General features: G+C 38.9%; 1 non-coding gene and 2 pseudogenes across 1 annotated transcript; 1 reads left to right on the forward strand and 2 right to left on the reverse strand.

Annotated features, from left to right (window-relative positions):
- Window positions 1-1,555: 1,555 nt before the first annotated feature.
- On the reverse strand, window positions 1,556-15,360 carry LOC148914319 (disease resistance-like protein DSC1; annotated as a pseudogene).
- Window positions 3,794-6,730, forward strand: LOC148914320 (uncharacterized; annotated as a pseudogene).
- LOC148914321 (small nucleolar RNA R71) lies at window positions 4,372-4,478 on the reverse strand. Its single transcript, XR_016123101.1, has one exon. It is a non-coding gene; the product is annotated as a small nucleolar RNA R71 (small nucleolar RNA).
- Window positions 15,361-15,640: the final 280 nt, after the last annotated feature.

Below are 15,640 nucleotides of genomic sequence, written 5' to 3' on the forward strand. Positions count from 1 at the left end.
AATATGTCTTGGACATGTTAATGACAGACACAGGAATGCTAGATTGCAAACCTGCGGATACTCCTATTATTCAGAATCATCATCTTGGAGAATATCTGAATCAAGTTCCAACTAACAAAGAAAGATACCAAAGGTTAGTAGGAAGATTGATCTATTTGTCACATACTCGACCAGACATTACTTATGCGGTGAGCTTTGTCAGTCAATTTATGCACTCTCCAAGTGAAGACCACATGAATGCAATTCTTCGGATACTTAGATATTTGAAGTCTACACCTGGAAAAGGACTTATGTTCTCAAAGCATGGTCATCTAAATATTGATGGTTATTCATATGCAGATTGGGCAAGTAATGTAACATATAGAAAATCCACATCGGGTTACTTCACATTCGTGAGAGGTAATTTGGTGACATGGAGGAGTAAGAAATGTATAGCTTTATCCGCATCTGAAGCCGAGTTCGAGGCATGACTAAAGGGATTTGTGAACTTCTTTGGTTAAGAAAGTTGCTTACTGAACTTGGGTATAAACCTACATCCATAATGAATCTCTTTTGTGACAACAAGGCTGTTATAGCCATTGCACAGAATCCGGTTCAGCATGATCGTACTAAACATGTTGAGGTGGATCGACACTTCATCAAACAAAAGCTTGAGGCTAAAGTGTTTCAGTTTCCATTTGTGAAATCCGAGGATCAATTGGCGATTCCCAGTAAAGCATTCCACAATTTACTGGATCAGTTGAGAATTGGCGACATCTATGCACCAACGTGAGGGGAGTGTTGGCGTGACTTGTGGATATTGACTTACTTTCCTTACACACCAAGAAATCCTATTATAACTGTAATTGATTTACTTTAATTCTTGATTTCCTACTGTAAATAGATTTAGGAATTTATTATTTACTTGCCCATTCAGGTTTCGTTGTATTATAAATATGACCTCCTACAAGAAGAAGAATACACAAAAAATTCCCACAAACAAATATTCTCTCATAGTTTTCATATTTTAGCAGAGCCCACATTCAATGCACAATTTTCATGACTATTTTGTCCCTATGAACAATTTATAATTACAATGTATCATTAAATGCATTCTTTTTTTATTTGATTTAATATGGGAAAGGAAACAAAGTGAAATCTCCCGGCTTCTTTCCCAACATTACCAAACTTAGGAAAGGAATCTTTCATTCTCATTCCATGGGAAATGACATGGGAAATGATTTCCCCTCAAATATATTCTGTGAACCAAACGGAGACCTTAGAGAATTGTTTGATGGGCATTTCCTGAGCCGCATCGAAACACGAATATCTTCGTGGATAAGCACACATGCATAGTTCAGCGCCCAATAAAAGTTGCAGTAAATTTATGGTGCAGCTCATACCTATCCGTCTTTGCAACACCTTACATAATAATAACTTAAAAAATTGTTCAAATAAAAGAAAAATACGCAGTCCCAACTTATGGTGCAGCTCGTCATACCTATCCGCCTTTCATACACAATATGAAATGTTTTCCTTCGCGGGTATAGGAGATGCTGCTTTTGTTCTTCCCCAGTCCCTAATTAATCGTTTGCAAACTGCCAATGACATAAAGATCAATGCAAAAATTCATATTTAGAACAAATGGAATCATCGTCCAGCCTAAACAAAAATTGATGGAGGCCTTAGGCTCCTATTGAAAATCAAGATGAGCTGGGTTCTCTGAGCTCAATCTGAATTGAAATTGGTCCTTATAATTACAAAGAAAGTATTTGCCCGTCAGCAGTTGATACTTTGAAGCAGACACAGACACATCTTCACCAAGCACATTCAGCCTCCAAGGAGATGCTTCCTGTTGGATTGTTATATCTTGATCACTATTTGATAGCACACTCTTACCCTCATTTTCCTGCTCATACACAAGCTGGATTCCAAACTCCTTTCTCGAAAAACCATACTCCATATCCACCAAAACACGTACTTCTTCACCACCTTCCAATTCATTGTTGCCAAACAACCAATGGCTCAGCCATAGCATATCTTCATTCTCTTCTGGACAACCTATTGTGACTGCGGAATAGGTCCACTTAAGACCCTTAGTCTCATTACTGACTTTAACAAAGTGTTGGCTGAAGCCCAAGACCCCTATCTGGATGACGAGCATACACAACACATGCATTTAAGCCTCGAATCTTCCGGTTAAGATCTGAAGGTATGATAATAGACAACAATGAGTTGCCCATGCTCCTGTAGCTGAACCAATCTGGAATCTTGCTTCCATGAAGGAAAATGCTAAATATGCCTGATAAGTGTATTATTTCCTATATTTTTACACCTTTTATATGTAGGTTTTGTGGGGAAAGTTAATTAAAAAGAGTATTATTACTTTACTTTCCTTATTTTCAGCTATTCTGCGCTCTTGGAAGGATTTCAACTGAAAATCAACTTTTCGAATGCATTTTAGTGCAAGACCAATTGTAGAAGAAAGCTAAGACATTGAAGATCATTGTATCAAAGTTTCATAATTTTCTACCAAGCCAAATGCTCCAGACCTGCAAGTCAAGACAGCCTAAGTTGAAATCCCGTCAGAACTGCACTGCTGTGGAAGAGTGAAGATTTGAATATCTTTCCGATTTTTCCTAGTGGTGTGTAATATATGCTTGGAAAGCTTAGAGATAAAGCTACGTTTCTCATATTTTTCCAGAATTTTCTAGAAAGTGGAACAACCCCAAAACGTGCGTGCAAGTTGGCTGACGTGTTTCCAAGTCAAATAAGGATTCTTTCCTAGTTTGTTTCCTTAATTGTTTATGATTTTGTTTTGCTTTAGGAGAGTTTTTCTAGACCTTTTTGAAGTAGGGTTTAGTTGTTTTATACTATATAAGGTCACCCTAGGATCTCTTCATGGTATCACCTTTTTCCACCATCATCTACCATATTTTTCTACCAACTTTCATACACCCAGAGAAATATCAGAGGAAGCCAAGAATTTGCTGCTGCATTATTTGAGGAGCTTTTGAAGGTGTTCCTGTGAAGATTCTGAAGATCAAGTCCATCGGCCAAATTGGTTTTATGACAATAATTCTCTTGTTTATATTTTCTTCTGTCATGAACTAATTTCCCTTGCTAGGGCTACGATGTAGCCTAACCATGAATACTCAATTTTTATAGTTATATTAATTCCTTATTATTATCCCATGTTGAGTATTTGTTACTGTTCTTAATGATTTAAATATCTAGCTAATATTTAATTCATGATCCAAGCGGAGACCGAGAGGAGATGTTTGGTGTTTGCTTCTTGTAACAAATACCATGACTTGAATGAGTGCCCGAGAGGGACTAACATGACTCATGCAGTTTTCTTGTAGGTTCTCATAGAACTTAATGGGTTCTTGGTTTTCTAAATCCGTTGCTCGAGAGAGAATGGGTTGTTAATTGAGAATACTTTTGGTTGAGCCCGAGAGGGGATATCGAATGAATTAGGAGAAACCAACTGTCAACAGGGATAGTAATTAGGGTTAATTGGCTATAAGAATTAAGTAGAATTGGTTATGGTGAAATCGGATGCTCTAGTGTCTCATCATCTTAATTTTCTATCGTTAATTAAATTGTTATTTTTCATAATTGTTTTAGCTTTCTTGAATCAATCAATCTTCTTAATTAACTGTTCAAATAAACTTCTAAATTAATCATAATTGGTAGTTAATAGGAAATTACAGTCTTCGTGGGAACGACACTCTACTTATTTCTATATTACTTGTACGAATTGTGCGCTTACAATAATTTCACAACAAGTTTTTGGCGCCGCTGCCGGGGACTGTTTTATTTTCTATTAATATCAATATATTTTAATTCTGAGTTTAATTTGAATTTCTTCTTTTTGTTTCAGGTACTTTGATCCGTGTATGCACCGTTCTCGTACCCTAGAACTCATACCACTTGACCCAGAAATCGAACGTACGTTTCATAAGCGGAACAAAGGAAACAAAAAGCACACTTTGGTGGAACCACCATCCACACCTATGGCGGAGGAAGCAGAAAGAGCCGTGGGGGAATTTGGCCCCAGTGGCAACTCCCTCAGCGATCCGACGTCCTGCTATTGCAGCCAACAATTTTGAGATCAAACCAGCCATGATCACCATGCTGCAGAATTCATCTGTATTTTGTGGTCTACCGAATGAAGATCCCAACATCCATCTTGCGATATTTTTGGAGATTTGTGATACGTCCAAGTTCAATGGAGTAACTGACGATGCGATCCGTTTAAGGCTATTCCCTTCTCTGAAAGATAAAGCCAAGCTTTGGTTACTGTCACAGCCACAAGACTCCATCCGTACTTGGGATGATTTATCTAAGAAATTCCTTGCTAAATTTTTCCCACCAGCCAAAACTGCAAAATTCCGACAAGATATCATGTCATTCGCTCAATATGATAAGGAACCTCTATATGAAGCCTGGGAACGATTCAAAGACTTATTGCGCAAGTGTCCTCACCATGAGCTACCAACCCGGATTCAAGTTCGACTTTCTACAATGGTTGAGTCAAACAAGCAGGACACTAGTTGATGCACTTGGAGGGCTTTAATGGCAAAACGGCTACCGAAGCATTTGAATTATTGGAGACCATGGCATCCAACAACTACCAATGGCCAAGTGAGAGAATGAATCAAGCCACTGGGGTCTTGGAAGTCGATGCTATGGCTTTGCTAACAGCACAAATTTCTAACCTTACTAAAAAAGTTGATTCTTTAAGTGTTAATTCTATAAACACTAGTACTAATTTTGGTTGTGAACTTTGTGCAGGCCCTCATCCAAGTTCAGAGTGTACCACAGGGAACCCATTTGCGTCTGCTGAGCAAGTCAATCAGGTTGGAGAATTGAATCGACAAAGGAATAATCCTTATTCCAATACATACAACCCCGGTTGGCGAAACCATCCAAATTTTTCATGGAGCAATACTCAGAATGTGCAAAGACCACCACCTGGCTTTCCGGCTCAAGAGAAGAAAATAAATTTGGAAGATGCTCTTACTCAGTTGACTATGTCTACCACCCAATTCATGACTGAAACAAAAACTCAATTTCAGAATCAGCAAGCTTCTCTTCAGAATTTGGAGGTGCAAGTTGGCCAATTAGCTAATGTCATAAGTGGAAGAAACCAAGGAGTATTTCCAAGCCAACCTGAAGTTAACCCGAAAAATCAAGAACAAGCAAAGGCAATCACTCTTCGCAAAGGGAAGCAAGTAAATACAGCGATCGACTTGGAAAAAGAAGCATTAGAGAAAGAAAAAGAAGCTAAGAAGTCTGCGGCAGAAATGGGGCATGCATTTTCACCACCAATCACCACCACAGAAAAATCCCAAGAAGAAGAAAATTCTATACCAATTCCTTCTCTTCAATTGAAGCCATATGTCCCACAAATCCCTTTTCCACAGAGGTTGAGAAAAAATAAAGTTGATGGGCAGTTTGCAAAATTCTTGGAGATGTTCAGAAAGTTACAGATCAACATTCCTTTTGCTGAAGCTTTGGAACAAATGCCAAGTTATGCAAAATTCATGAAAGACATTCTCTCCAAGAAGAGGAAATTTGGAGAGCACGAGAAAATCCAACTAACAGAAGAGTGCAGTGCCATCTTACAACGGAAGCTTCCACCAAAACAAAAAGATAGAGGGAGTTTTAAAATTCCATGCACTATTGGAAATAATTTCTTTGAAAGAGCTTTATGTGATTTGGGTTCTAGCATTAACTTACTACCTTTATCTGTTGCTAAAAAGATTGGTATTGGTGAAATTAAACCCACTACTGTTTCTTTGCAGATGGCGGACAGGTCAATCACATACCCAGATGGAATTATAGAAGATGTTCTAGTAAAGGTTGATACACTCATATTTCCGGCGGATTTTCTGGTTTTGGATATGGAAGAAGATTCTGACACGCAGCTAATTTTGGGCCGCCCATTCCTGATTACTTCACGACTCTGATTGACGTAGAAGAAGGCTTACTAACTTTGAGAGTTGGGAATGAACAAGCGACATTCAAAGTTTTTGAAGCAATTAAATTTCCAAGAGAAGCGGAGGATTGTTTTCACATAGAATTAATAGATACATTTAAAAAGGAGAATCCGAGCCATCCATTGGAATCTACATTGGTCCATGCTGCTACCTCCCAAGATGACAACCCCATGGTTGCTGAATATGCCTTATATTTGGATGCATCACAACCATACCATCCAAGGCAAAGGAATCAGTTCGAACCACTAGGAGCAGCACCTCCTAAGGCTGCACCTTCTATAATTGCTGCACCTACACTCACTCTGAAGCCATTGCCAACACATTTGAGGTATGCTTATTTGGGAACTTCTGAAACTTTACCAGTTATTATTGCTGCAAATTTGAGTGAAACTGAAGAAGAAAAAGTATTACGGGTTTTGAGAAAACATAAAACTGCAATTGGGTGGACAATCGCTGACATCAAGGGTATTAGCCCTTCTATGTGTATGCACCGAATACTAATGGAAGAGGAGCATAAGCCATCTGTGGAGCATCAACGCCGATTGAACCCCAACATGAAAGAAGTGGTTCGTGCAGAGGTATTAAAATTGCTTGATGCAGGTATTATTTACCCTATATCTGATAGTAGTTGGGTAAGTCCTACACAGGTTGTGCCAAAGAAAGGAGGGATGACTGTTGTAAAAAATGAAAATAATGAGTTAGTCCCAACAAGAACTGCATTACAGGATGGAGAGTCTGCATAGATTACAGGAAATTGAATTCTTCGACCGAGAAAAGATCACTTCCCACTGCTTTTATTGATCAGGGATGCTAGAAAGACTTGCTGGGCATGCCTATTACTGTTTCCTAGACGGATACTCAGGATATAATCAAATCCCTATCGCGCCTGAAGACCAAGAAAAAACGACCTTCACATGTCCATTTGGCACTTTTGCCTATCGTCGTATGCCTTTTGGGTTATGTAACGCTCCTGCCACTTTTCAGCGTTGCATGATAAGCATTTTCTCTGACATGGTGGAGCGATTTATTGAGGTATTTATGGATGACTTCTCTGTTTTCGGTTCATCTTTTGATTCTTGTTTGGATAATTTGGCATTGGTGTTGGCAAGATGTGAAGAAACCAATTTAGTTCTCAATTGGGAAAAATGCCATTTTATGGTACAAGAAGGAATTGTGTTGGGGCATAAAATTTCAGCAAGAGGTATTGAGGTTGACCGTGCAAAAATTGAGACCATAGAAAAGCTACCACCCCCTTCTACAGTGAAAGGAATTCGAAGCTTCTTGGGACATGCTGGGTTTTATCGTCGATTTATTAAGGATTTCTCAAAAATTACAAAGCCTCTTTGCAAGTTGTTATTGAAGGATTCTGAATTCAACTTCGATTCAGACTGTTTGGAGGCATTTAATTTATTGAAGAAAAAGCTCACCACTGCACCAGTCATTATGGCACCTGATTGGGAATTACCATTCGAGATTATGTGTGATGCCAGTGATTATGCTATTGGAGCTGTCTTGGGTCAAAGGAAGAATAAATTACTACATGTAATTCACTATGCAAGTCGTACATTGAATGATGCTCAACTGAACTATGCCACTACGGAAAAGGAATTGTTAGCAGTGGTATTTGCATTGGATAAATTTCGTTCTTACCTATTGGGTGCGAAGGTAATTGTGTATACGGACCATGCAGCTTTAAAATTTTTTCGCCAAGAAGGAAGCAAAACCAAGACTAATTCAATGGGTTTTATTACTTCAAGAGTTTGATATTGAAATTTGAGATAAAAAAGGGTCTGAGAATGTGGTGGCCGACCACCTCTCTCGGCTAGTCCGTGAGGATGAAGTTATAGAAGATGTTGGGCCTATCCTAGAGACATTCCCGGATGAGCAATTATTTTCCATCAACTCTGAGAAAGAATTCATCACTCCCTGGTATGCAGATTTTGTAAATTACTTAGCTTGTGGTATTCTTCCCCTCATATGTCTTTTTATCAGAAAAAGAAATTCCTATCATTGATTAAACATTATTATTGGGATGACCATATTTGTGGAAGCACGGTCCTGACCAAATTATACGAAGATGTGTACCGAGATGAGATGGCTGACATATTATTGCATTGTCATACTTTGGCATGTGGAGGCCATTATGGTGCTTCCAAGACTACGGCCAAGGTTCTACAATCTGGATTTTTCTGGCCTACTTTGTTTAAAGATGCTCAAGACTTTGTTGCAAGGTGTGATCCTTGCCAACGTACAGGAAATATCTCTAGTCGAAACCAAATGCCCTTGAATAATATTTTGGAGGTGGAATTGTTTGATGTTTGGGGTATTGACTTCATGGGTCCGTTTCCGGCATCATATGGGAATTTGTATATTTTGGTTGCAGTGGATTATGTATCCAAATGGGTCGAAGCAACTGCCCTACCCACGAATGACGCCAAGGTTGTGGTCAGATTTCTACGAAAGAATATTTTTACAAGATTTGGGGTCCCTCGTGCAATTATTAGTGATGGAGGTACGCATTTTTGCAATCGTCAATTTAATTCCCTTCTTGCAAAATAGGCATCACCCATAAAGTGTCTACTCCCTACCATCCACAAACTAGTGGGCAAGTTGAAGTTTCGAATAGAGAATTGAAGAAAATCTTGGAAAAGACGGTGAGTGCCTCTAGGAAAGATTGGTCATTAAAATTGGATGATGCACTATGGGCTTATAGAACGGCGTTCAAAGCGCCAATTGGGATGTCACCATATAGACTTGTTTTTGGGAAAGCATGCCACCTTCCGGTGGAATTGGAGCATAAAGCGTTTTGGGCTATTAAAACACTCAATTTTGACATGAGTTCAGCAGGGGAGAAGAGGAAGTTACAATTGAATGAGCTAGAGGAACTTCGAAATGAATCGTATGAGAATGCGAAAATTTACAAGGACCGTACAAAGAAGTGGCATGACAAGCACATCTTGAAGAAGGAATTTTATGTGGGTCAAAGCGTTCTCCTCTACAACTCACGGTTGAAACTTTTTCCTGGGAAACTTCGCTCTCGTTGGTCTGGGCCATTCACGGTGTTAACAGTGTATCCTTATGGGACAATTGAAATCAAGAACGATCGTGACGGTACAACTTTCAAAGTTAATGGCCATCGACTCAAACCTTATGTGACAGCCGCATTTCTTGAGGAGGAGAGCACCGTCCTACTCGATGATCCCAAGTAAACGCATCCAAAAGTCGGGCTATTGACTCTAAACTAAGCGCTTGTTGGAAGGCAACCCAACTAGGTACCTTCGTTCCTTATCTTTTTAATTTTTATTTGTGTGTTTCCCTCGTTCATTTATTTTACTATTCTTTGTCCTTGCTCTTATTTTCTATTTAAACATTGAGGACAATGTTTCATTTAGGTTTGAGGTGGGTAACATTCATTTTATTTTTTGCATTTTGTAGTCTTTTTCGAGTCATGCAAAGCATTGGTGTTTATGTTTCGATAATACTGTTTTAATCTGTGATAGAATTGAAGATTTGGCCCGCGTTGCCTTCTTCAGTTTTTCGTGCTGAATCCAGCCATATAAGGCTCGTAATTTTCTGACTTTTCGTTTGGAAGTTATAGCTGTTTTTCTGAACAGGGTCTGGAACTGGAATATTTCATGATTCTGTACTGTGTTCTGTATTTAACGTCAGTTTTCATGCAGTTCTAGTCTGTTTTCTGGTATTTGGTCTAAAGAAAAGTTATGCGTTTCTTTGTCTATTTTCTGAGCATATAAGGCTTTTGTCAAAATCCATGCAGTACTTTAAGAGATAATTGTTGAAAACTGATCTGAGGTCAAAATTGAAAAGAAGCAGTTTTTGTGAAACATAAATTCTAGTTAAAGTTGTCACTTTTCCTTGCTAATAGAGATGTATATGCCATGTTTTGATCATGAATGCTTTACTAACGTGTTGCCATGAAGGGTGATTGCATTATAATCTTTGCACTTCACAATACCATACTCGTAATGTTTTGGTGGACAAGGTTGCTATGCTCGAATGACTATGGAATATTAGTGGAGGCTACCTTTGTGAGATAATTGAGCCAAAAGCCATTTTCTTTGAGAGGGGTTTCATTGTTTCTACTCTTAAACACTCTTCGATTTTATTCTTAATTAGATTGCTCTCATTAGGTTTGTATTGGATACTAAAGAATTTTCTTATTTTTGTAGGTATGTCGCTTCCAAGTTGGATGGACCATAAGAGATGATGTTAGGCTATGCATGTTTTCACCCTCTAAAAGACTTTTCATCCTACCCCTTTGTGTGCGTCATTAACCCCTTTGTAACCAAACACTTAGCCCTTCCTTCATCACTCCTACTATCTTTTAACCTATATAACCCGTTTCTAAGCCATACCTTATAGCTTAGGATGTGCCAAAGTGATGAAAATAAGAAGGTTGGGCTCTACACCAAAGAATTATGGCGTGTACCGAGGTGTTTGTGTAAAAATTGCAAGAAAAAAAAGAAATATAAGAAAAGAAAAGAAAAGAAAATATTTTGCAAATCAAAAGAATAAAAGTTCAAAATCACTCCAAATGGAGTAGAAAATATGCACAATCCCTGGACGCTGAGTGGTACAAAAAGTTCAAAAAGAGCTGTCCGTGTATGTGATCGTGAATAATGCTTTGGTATGTCCTAAGTTTTTGTTATTCCTTTCCTTTCTTTCTTAACCCAAACCTAGCCTTTCATTACAACCAAAGTAAAAGACCTAACTGATCTTTTGGGAAATCTTTCTTGGAGGTGAGGTATGTACTCTAGTTCTTAGTATTCGATTCTTTTTATGAGACATTATTTTTAGAAATTGCCATTCTTCAAGCTAAGCATATGTGTTAATATTTGATTTCCATTACATAACTTCATACACATATGTGACATTTGAGTGTAAGCCTAGGATTCTGAGAGAAAAATTATAGAGTGATATCCGGTGAGGATTAGAGTCAAGGCGAAATAATTCCATGGTATTCGAGTGTGGTTGTCTTTAAGCTTTGATGTTATGAGTTTTGGCATTACACATTACACTATGATGCAATTTACTTAAAGTGGCATATCTTTAGTGATGCAAATGTGATTGGCATGCATTGATTTTTATTAGCCTGTTAAAGTGGTGTCTTTAACGACTTTGTTTTGTAGTAAACGTTTGTGGGTATCGTGACTGGTAAACCCTCAGGAGACACAACTCCTCCTACTAGGGACACCTAGAGGTTTAACGGCTTGTGGCACATGCTAAGTGCCATCGAGTTTACCTGCGAAAGTGGTTTAGTTAGTTTTTGTCTTGTGTTTGTTTTAATTTCTAATTTTGCTCGAGGACTAGCAAAAGATAGGTTTGAGGTAGTTTGATAAGTGTATTATTTCCTATATTTTTACACCTTTTATATGTAGGTTTTGTGGGGAAAGTTAATTAAAAAGAGTATTATTACTTTACTTTCCTTATTTTCAGCTATTCTGCGCTCTTGGAAGGATTTCAACTGAAAATCAACTTTTCGAATGCATTTTAGTGCAAGACCAATTGTAGAAGAAAGCTAAGACATTGAAGATCATTGTATCAAAGTTTCATAATTTTCTACCAAGCCAAATGCTCCAGACCTGCAAGTCAAGACAGCCTAAGTTGAAATCCCGTCAGAACTGCACTGCTGTGGAAGAGTGAAGATTTGAATATCTTTCCGATTTTTCCTAGTGGTGTGTAATATATGCTTGGAAAGCTTAGAGATAAAGCTACGTTTCTCATATTTTTCCAGAATTTTCTAGGAAGTGGAACAACCCCAAAACGTGCGTGCAAGTTGGCTGACGTGTTTCCAAGTCAAATAAGGATTCTTTCCTAGTTTGTTTCCTTAATTGTTTGAGATTTTGTTTTGCTTTAGGAGAGTTTTTCTAGACCTTTTTGAAGTAGGGTTTAGTTGTTTTATACTATATAAGGTCACCCTAGGATCTCTTCATGGTATCACCTTTTTCCACCATCATCTACCATATTTTTCCACCAACTTTCATACAACCAGAGAAATATCAGAGGAAGCCAAGAATTTGCTGCTGCATTATTTGAGGAGCTTTTGAAGGTGTTCCTGTGAAGATTCTGAAGATCAAGTCCATCGGCCAAATTGGTTTTATGACAATAATTCTCTTGTTTATATTTTCTTCTATCATGAACTAATTTCCTTTGCTAGGGCTACGATGTAGCCTAACCATGAATACTCAATTTTATAGTTATATTAATTCCTTATTATTATCCCATGTTGAGTATTTGTTATTGTTCTTAATGATTTAAATATCTAGCTAATATTTAATTCATGATCCAAGCGAGACCGAGAGGAGATGTTTGTGTTTGCTTTTGTAACAAATACCATGACTTGAATGAGTGCCCGAGAGGGACTAACATGACTCATGCAGTTTTCTTGTAGGTTCTCATAGAACTTAATGGGTTCTTGGTTTTCTAAACCGTTGCTCGAGAGAGAATGGGTTGTTAATTGAGAATACTTTGGTTGAGCCCAGAGGGGATATCGAATGAATTAGGAGAAACCAACTGTCAACATGGATAGTAATTAGGGTTAATTGGCTATAAGAATTAAGTAGAATTGGTTATGGTGAAATCGGATGCTCTAGTGTCTCATCATCTTAATTTTCTATCATAATTAAATTGTTATTTTTCATAATTGTTTTAGCTTTCTTGAATCAATCAATCTTCTTAATTAACTGTTCAAATAAACTTCTAAATTAATCATAATTGGTAGTTAATAGGAATTACAGTCTGTGGAACGAACTCTACTTATTTCTATATTACTTGTAATGAATTGTGCACGCTGCAATAATTTCACAACAATGCCACACTCATAGAGCCCCTGTATCATGGAGATCATATGGTTCAACGATTACAGGCTATAGAAATCATACTCATTATTATAATTATAAGTGAGAGAGAGAGAGAGAGAGAGAGAGAGAGAGAGAGAGAGAGAGAACCTGAAGGGGACCCTTCTGGGTTGTATTTGCCGAGTAGTTGATCATTTCCACCTCAGCACTTTCAATGGACTCCAAATTGAACAGCCCCATCTCTTGGATCATTTCTATGTCAATGCTTCTCAACAGATTTATGTTAAACGAGCTCTTAACTTCGACTAACATCATACATTGGTAAAACATTAATTCCAATGATCTGAACTTGTTTGGAACATTTGTTACTCTTTTCAACGATGTACAAAAACTTGCCAGCAAGCTCTTTAAATTTGGTGGAGATCGAAGCGCTCGGCAGTTCTTTGCAGCTTATCTAATGTAGATTCTTGAGCATAATAAGACCGTTCATATTTTCTGGAAGGTTCAGAATTGGATTTTCGCTTCGATTCAAATACTGCAACGAGGATAGGATACAAAGATCGGTGGGAACTTCTGACATATTGCAGTAAGCCAGACTTAAGCGTCCTAAGAAATGTGGTAAATTTCCCAATGAGAAATGGCTTTCAGGAACTTTCTTGGTAACACCCACGACCACCACGACCAGATTGATTGCCACATTAATTGCCATGAAGTAGTCAATAACAGAACGAGTTTCTTCATATCAGTAGCGGTAGAGGTGGCAGTTGTGTTGGCATGAAGCACCAGCTTTGAGCAACCAGAAAGAATAAGTTCCTGAAGATTTAATCTCTCAAGGTTAGACAGTCCTGACAAGTCGGGGTTTGTCATAAGGCTATGTGAATGACTGAGATTAAGGATTTTCAGTCTTGGAAGCAACTGTTCCAAAGAGCAGTAATTAGTTTCTAAGAATACGTAAACAATCCCTAAACTTCTGTGTCTGTGTGTGTGTTTTTGTTGAGAGAGAAAGAGAGAGATTAGTATTGGAGGGAATGATTTTCCCCACGAGAATATTCGTCAAAGATTCCTTTTTTCTTTCCGCCTCTTTCTCCTCGCAAAACAGATCGGAGTAAAAGGACCACACCCGGGGGGTGTTGGCCAAAGGCCCTCCGATGCCTAAGTTAGGTAAGGTATTTCAAGGAAAACCGGGTGGCCGGAGCCGTGTGTGGTGGCCGGAGCCTTGTGTAAGGGAGAGAAAGAAAGTGGTGGCTAGGGTTTGTGAGAAATGATTTCTGCAGAGTTTCAGTAGGAATTTAGACGTACCTCCACCCTTGTGTGTGGCTATGCTTTTATAATGGTCTTGGAGGCTAGAGTTTCAAAGGAATAATTCCGTAGATGGAAGGGAATTATTCCTCCCCTTTTTGGAATTGATTTGATTAATTAGGGATTTGATTTATTATGGCAAATCAAATCCCTAATTGTGGTAGGTATCAAATCAAATCCTAATTCAATTGGGTAACTCCTCATTTAATTGGGAATCGTGGTAATTAACCAAATCAATTTTTAACCCAATTAGGCAACGTTCAATTTAATTGCGTAATCCCCAATTAAATTGAGTAACTCCCAATCGTTAATTAATCTTTAATTAGGTCAAATAATCCCCAAATGGAATGAATTATTTGACCTAGGGTTTTGATTTAATTTGGTTACCACAAATGCCCCCCAGCTTCTGCATGGCGCGTGGTGGCATGTAGGAGGTGTGAATTATCCGTTGTCTAGCTGCAACCGGGCTTCCTTCGTGACCCGGCCCCGAAAGTGTCGGAGGTGGTGGTCTGCCCCTACTCGTGATGTTGAGAGATGAGCAGAATGGTCCGTATTTTGATGATCCTCAGCCGGGCAGAGGAGTGTTGCGCCAATCTCCCAAAGAGAAAGGTTGCTGCCAAGTCTTCAAGAGATGGCTACTCCCTTCGCAGGTAGAGAATGTCTCTATTGAGTGAAGAAGCCAAGGTTCCTTCGCTAAGAAGACTCAAGGGGTCCGGCTACCATCATCTCGCCAGGCCAAACATCTCGGGCATGATATAATTAAGGCTGGTGGTATGAACTATGTTCGAGGTATTCTGCTCCGAGCCTCGGCCACAAGCTTGAAAACCATGATATGCTTCTGTGAGGCAAACCTGTGCCTGATCTAGTTTTGCTGGCAAGAAGAGATAGACATTCCTCCTCAAGTTCGAGAATTCTGGCAAGGTCAAAAGATGGAGATTGAAGGGAGGTTTGCTCATGATCCACTGGGTGAGTCACGGGGCAACCAAGCGCGGAGTTGATTCAGATCATTGACTCATTTGGAAGTGAGGTTATGGAGGCTAAGAAGATGAGAGAGTCATCCGCCTAGGTGAAGAGTTCTTCGGCGGGCGGTTGATCCAAAGGCAACAAGTCTAGCCTAGGAGATGCGTGTGTGTTTGATCCGCCAAGACGAACTTTGTATAAACCTGGCCCTCTCCAGGCCGAGTTGGTCGATCACATCCGCCAGCAAGCGATCTTGGCACATTCTCTAGCCTTTCCTTGAAACAAAGGGCATATTTCATCCGCCTAAAAAATGAGTGGTTCTTGTTGCTAAACTATTTGAAACTCGTCTGTTGCCCTCTTCACTACCGGTTTGGTTAGTCAAAAGATGCCTACTTTCGCTTTGAGCACAAGAGTGGATGCAGAGATGAGATGATGGCGTATGCTGGAGCAGCAGATCAAGATGCCAAGGTATAACCGATCAAAGTAATGTTATAGGTCAGAACTCGTGAGGTGTTCCGCTAGCGCTCTCTGAGTAGATGAAGTTCTTTATTTCTTTTCATCTTGTAGTCCGCTTCTTGG

The sequence above is a fragment of the Prunus mume genome, unplaced genomic scaffold, assembly GCF_029339155.1.
Source record: "Prunus mume cultivar Tortuosa unplaced genomic scaffold, ASM2933915v1 scaffold21, whole genome shotgun sequence".
NCBI lineage: Eukaryota > Viridiplantae > Streptophyta > Magnoliopsida > Rosales > Rosaceae > Prunus > Prunus mume.